This window comes from Callospermophilus lateralis, unplaced genomic scaffold, assembly GCF_048772815.1.
Source record: "Callospermophilus lateralis isolate mCalLat2 unplaced genomic scaffold, mCalLat2.hap1 Scaffold_101, whole genome shotgun sequence".
Classification (NCBI taxonomy): Eukaryota; Metazoa; Chordata; class Mammalia; order Rodentia; family Sciuridae; genus Callospermophilus; species Callospermophilus lateralis.
In genome coordinates, this window is record NW_027510272.1 from 533,339 (window position 1) to 539,603 (window position 6,265).

The 6,265-nt window shown below is 36.8% G+C and overlaps 1 pseudogene; it reads left to right on the plus strand.

Moving 5' to 3' along the window:
- The window catches only part of LOC143386412 (phosphatidylinositol 3,4,5-trisphosphate-dependent Rac exchanger 2 protein-like), a 113,677-nt pseudogene extending 109,489 nt beyond the window's left edge, over positions 1–4,188 (plus strand).
- The last annotated feature ends 2,077 nt before the right edge of the window (positions 4,189–6,265 follow it).

Genomic DNA, 6,265 nt, shown 5'->3' on the forward strand with positions numbered 1-6,265 from the left:
CTTTATTTCTTGTGCATTTAGAGTTTGGCTAAGGAAGTCAAGACCTAATCTGACATGATGAAGTTTTGGGCCTACTTTTTCTTCTATTAGGTACAGGGTCTCTGGTCTAATTCCTAGGTCCTTGATAGACTTTGAGTTGAGTTGTGTGCATGGTGAGAGATAGTGGTTTAATTTCATTTTGCTGCATATAAATTTCCAGTTTTCCCAGTACCATTTGTTGGGGCTGGAGATATAGCTCAGTTGGTAGAGTGCTTGTCTTGCATGGATAGGCCCTGGGTTCAATCCACAGCACCACAAAAAAAATGAACCCTAGCACCATTTGTTTGCTATGTATGTTTTCAACATCTTTGTCTAGTACAAGATAACTGTATTTATGTGGATTTGTCTCTGTGTCTTCTATTCTTTTGAAAATTGTGATTTGTGAGAAGAAAATAGAACTTCATTTGTTAAATCAGTTGCCTATTGAAATAAGCTGCCCAATTTTACCTGAGGGCAAGGTTCTATTATTATACAGACTCAAGTTTGTGAAATTTTGTTGTTTAGGAAGAAAATCAAACAGATGTTTGCTTGGTTTTTGGTAAATTTGGCCAGAATAACTCATTTCAGTTGCCTTGGCCAACTGTTTTTTTTTTTTTAAGAGAGAGAAAGAGAGAGAGAGAGAGAGAGAGAATTTTTTAATATTTATTTTTTAGCTCTCGTTGGACACATCTTTTTGTTTGTATGTGGTGCTGAGGATCAAACCCGGGCCGCATGCATGCCAGGCGAGGGCGCTACTGCTTGAGCCACATGCCCAGCCCCCCTTGGCCAACTCTTAATCATTTTTATGGAACCTCAGAATTCACTTTCATGAGGTCTTTCCCCCCATCCATATGAGTCTTTTTCTTTCTATTCCCTTATGTGTCTGTCTCTATGACACCATTTATCACATTATGTCGTATGTTCATTTTATGTGTTTCTTTTTTTCACCTAGCCTTCTCTCTCTCTCTCTCTCTCTCTCTCTCTCTCTCTATCTCTCTCTCTCTTTTGTTTTTTCCCCCATTTCTAGCAAAGTATCTACTAATAGATATATGAATACAAATGCCCAGAATTTAGGGTAACCAGATCAGGAGGTAATATGCAAACAGTGGTAGATCCCTGACTAACATCATGATAGCTCCAGTAGACTACCTGGGTGAATTTGTTTTTGGAGAATAGTCTGGACTCTTATTAATGTCCCATGGATCTTCCTAGCCAATCCCATCCTGCTGTGGGAACTCTTCCTTATGACTCATCAGTATTTATTTTGCTCTTAAATGCAAGTACAGGCATACACATAGCATTGAGGATACAGAGGTGATTCAGAATCTAGAAGGAAAAGAAGAGTAAATGAAAAGAACAGGCTATTTTGAAATACTCGAGTGAACACCGGCAGAGATAGCAGGATGGCTAGAGAGCCTAGAAAAAGAGTACTATAAAAAGACTGGGAAGTTTAGGGGTTGGGGGTAGTTCCAAAAGATGATGCTAGTGGAGCAGCTAAGCCTGTTTTAATAGGAGATAAGCACTGTTTCAGTGGGTGGAACAGTATGCTCAGGCTCTGTAGTACAGTGAAGCAGTAGGGGTGTGCAGGAACAGACCCTGAAGACTTCAGATACCAGCTAAGGAGCTAAGGCTTAAACCTGTGAGTGAAGCAATTTGCTTTTGAGTTCTAAGCAGTGGGGGGGTAAGAGGGATAATGCTACCATGGAGTACAAATAATGGGTGAAGAAGATAGTGGATGAACAAATCCCTTGCTAATCTCAAGGAATTGTGTTTTCAGTAGATCAATAGCACATTCATGGCATTTCTCTGGAGCCAAGTGAGAGAGACAAGGTGGGGAAATACCCTAGAAATATACTTAGTAGACCAAATGTCATTTAGGTTATGTTGGCAGGGATAGCAGAAATATGAAAATCTGCAATTATATAAACAAGAAGAAACAGTATAATGATATGAAATTGACCACTGCTTTATTCTACTAGAGGATGTTTATCAAAATTGTATTCCAGTCCACATTTCTCTGTTGCCTAGCTCTGTGCCTGGGGCAAGTTCTTAGTATCTCCAACCCTGATTCCTCCTTTGTCTTTGGGAGTTAATTGTTCTTTATAGACTTTACAGAATGTTAGCTGAGAAGATGTTAAGTCCTCAATATTTACCTAACAAATATAACAGCTGATCATAGAGATTTGTATCTGAAGATGGGTTTCCGAGGATTCCTGCAGAGCCACTTAATTGGAAAGCAAAATTAGTATCAAGAGTTTTTCCAAAATGCTTGGTATGGGGGCAACTAGCCTCACTGTTCAGTGGGAAGAACGTAGAAGATATTTGTATAAATGCTACACAAAATGTAGCAGGAGGAGCTTGTTGTGCATGGAGATACTTCTGAGAATAATGTAGATAGCTGCATTTGAAATCATGCCCGACAGCTACACAAGGATAGGTGATGTGGGAAAATATTTATCAGAATGTACAGCTCCAGCTGTGCTTCCAGTCCCAGATTTAGCTCAGATAGGAAGTAGGTTTGCCCAAATCTACCATAAACAACATTGTTCTCCCTCTAGAGAACATGCCCATCTGGTGCATGCCAGTTTGGCTTCCTTGGGAGGAATTTTTGTTGGAAGAGGAGGAGAGTTTTGGACAAGATCAAGATGGGGCATGGAGTCAATGAACTTGGTCGAATTACCAGTTCTTTGCAGGAAGGACTCTCAGTATTGCAGGAGGTTGTCCTTTGTTAATAATTGTTGATTTTTCATTCTGTCCTTAAATTTTTTACTCTTGTTGAAATTCAGAATTTCTTATTGAGAAACTCCTCTGTTGGACAGTTTTCTAGGTGTTGAGTATATGGTGTTAAATATGAGAGAATCCCAGTCCTCATTCAGATTATCTTTAATTCCAATTTCTTGAATTTGTACCTTTGATGTCTTTGCTTATCTGAGGAGTGAAGTTACCAAAAGAGTCCTGAGGAGGGGGCTTCATTTAATTAATAGACTTATTTTGAAATATTTTTTATGTCTCTAAATTCTTCTTGAAAGGCCAAGGTTCATTGTTGGAGATTAAAATGCACACACAGAGATAGCAGTGACAAAGATGAAGCACTTTACTGCAAGCTGGTTCTAGCTTATATAGAAACTGAGAGTCAGTTATCTTACACCAGGAAGCTCCCAGGGCCAATCATAGTAAAGGTCAGGTCATCACCTACTGTGCACGCATGTCCGCCCTGCATAAGATTCATGGGGGGCACGAACTGTCCATGTGTACAGAAGATGGGAGGGCCAATTAGAAGGTTTTCAAAACAACTTGTTATTCACCCACTGGCAACTTGCCCGTCGCCATGTTGCATTAGAGGCTCCTTATCTGAAAGGCCCAGGGAGTTCTAGCTGCCCAATGGCAATTTGCCACCGCCATGTTTGAAAGGCCCGTGGAGTTCTCAGGGAGACTCCCAACACTTCTAGTAACATCTTTCTCTTGTCTAAATATCTATAATTCTAGTCCAATTATATTTTCCCTGTTGTTCCCTCAGAAGATAATAACTGATAAATAACTGCTCTGTTATTTTTCAGATGAAGACCCATTCTAGAATTGTTGACCTTAATATCTTCAAAGATGGTGACAATTTCATGCTGCTTCAGCTTATTTTAATTAAGCTCCTTGAAAGTTTAAGATAGGGCAAAGACCTGGATTATCTTTTCTAGCCAATTATCTTTTTTTCTATTGTAAATTCATTTCATAAGAGAAATAGTGAATGTATCTATATGTTTTGTGATGGAGAAAATTTATGTTACTTGATGGTTTTTTTCTTGACCAAATAGCTAGCTATTGGTCATTTATGAGGGACAATTTTTAGTACTTTTTGAAACAGACTCTTATTTGAAAGAAGATGCATTCTAGGAATTGGTTGAAAGCTAACTTTCATGAATGCATTTTAGAAATTAATTATTCACTTATTTATTCAAACAAAATATGTTGAACACTCATTGTGTGCCTGGCACTCTGTGAAGTGATAGGTAACAGAAATCAATGATCCATTGTATCTTCAAGGTGCTGATGGTATAATGAGGAGAGAAACATGAACAAGTCCCACAGATATAAAACTGGAGATATTGAAGTTAAGAGAGCAAGACGGTGCTGGGGTATATGGAAAAGCCGATGACTCTAAAGATTAACTGGAAAGCTTGAGAAAAGAAATAATGTTGAAGATGGGTCTTGGATAATGAATAATAATAACAACTAGAATTGAAGCCAGGTGCATTGGCACACACCAAGAATCCTAGCAGCTCAGGAAGCTGAGGCAAGAGGATTTTGAGTTCAAAGACAGCCTCAGCAAAAGCAGGGTGCTAAGCAACTCAGTGAGACCCTGTCTGTAAATGAAATTCAAAATAGGACTGGAGATGTGGCTCGGAGTTGGAGTGCCCCTGAATTCAATCCCTGGTACTACTACTACTACTACTACTACTAATAATAATAATAATAATAATAATAATAATAAACAACTAGCATTGAATAACTTACTATGTTTAAGGGTTCTCTATTTAAGAATCTTGAATTTGGCCAAATAAATGAAAACTCATCTTTGTATAGATTCTGGTGCAGAGTATACAAGCTAAGAATTTAAGATATGCAAAATTTTTGGTGTTATATTTATTTTCATCTCTTCATCTTTAAAACTGAAAAAGAATTTTGTTGTATCATTTGTTAGAGTCATTTATAGATAGAACAGTGCTGACATAGGTTTCTAGGGATTCTGACAATTTTTCCTCTTGATTATAGTTGTCACTCTCTGAAGTAGGGGTTGTCAGACATCCTTGCTCACTAATGTTAAGTTCTGATGATTGTTTAAGTATTAGGTTTCAATGGTAATTGAGTTGTAGCCTAATGCTTGTAAGACTAAGAATTTCTCTTGCATACAAAAAAACCTTTTAAAAATATTTGTAATGAATATTTAGCTATCTTTATAATTAAAAATTTTAATGTATTTATTTTCCTCTTTCAGGTAGGTATATTTAGTTGCTTTATAGTATGGTAATTCCAACTTTATTACCTAGCTCCCATTAAATAAAAGTCCAATTCAGTTCATTACTGCATCAAATATTACATAAATGGCATGTGTCAGAAGAGTTTTGTGCCCATGAAAAGTATATAATTTAGCTGTTGGGTGTGGTGGCACATGCTTGTAATCTCAGGGTCTTGGGAGGATCACAAGTTTAAAGCCAGCACACTAACTTTGTGAGCCCCTGTCTCAAAAAAAATTTTTTTAATTAGGTCTGGGATGTGGCTTAGTGGTCAAAATCACCCCTGATTTCAGTCCATGGTCCAAAAAAACCATAAAAGTACATAATTTAGCATAAGCAACAAATGAATCAACCTAGAATAATAGGATGAGATAATTTATTTTGGTAGAGTTCTCAAGACATCACATTTGAGCTGGACTTTGTAGGATCAGTAGAATTTTGCCAAGCAGAAGAAGGTGATTGGGAATTCCAAGCAAGAGAGAACAATATGCAAAAGGGTGTGGAAGCTTATAATTCATGGATGATGTATTGTGGGGGCAGGGCATGAACAAGGCAGAGCACAGTGCTGAGACATGGGAAGGAAAATCCATTGGTAGATCATTAGGAAAACCTTCTAAGGCCGGGCTTTATTTCAGATTTGGGGTACTGGGGATTGAACCCAGGGTTGCCAACACCTGAACCATATCTATAGCCCTTCTTATTTTTTTCTTTTAAGTTTTGAGACAGGGTATAACTAAGTTGTTTATGGTCTTGCTAAGTTGCTGATGCTGGTATTGAATTTGCATTCCTCATGCCTTAACCTCCTGAATTTCTGGGGTTACAAGCATGTTCCACCATGTTCTTCTAAATGATTTTAAAGTAAAACAATAAATTGGTTATGTATGTACTTTATGTAGGTAATCTTAAAGATAGACGGTATTTTAGTTACTGAAGGTATACAGAGAAAGAAATGGTAGAAAATGAACAGACCCATCACTACTACTACTAATATATTATTATTATTATTATTATTATTATTATTATTATTATTATTATTATGTTATTGTAAAATAATATTATAACAATATAATAATATTACCAATAGTGTCTTTGTAAGACTTTTATGATTTTAAACCTAAATAATTAGGTTGTAATTTTTATATCAAAGATTACCTTGAAACATAATTATTAAATTAAATAGTTATATAAAAAATAAAATGCCACTGACTTTAATATTCTTCCTGGGTATGACGAGATGTGTC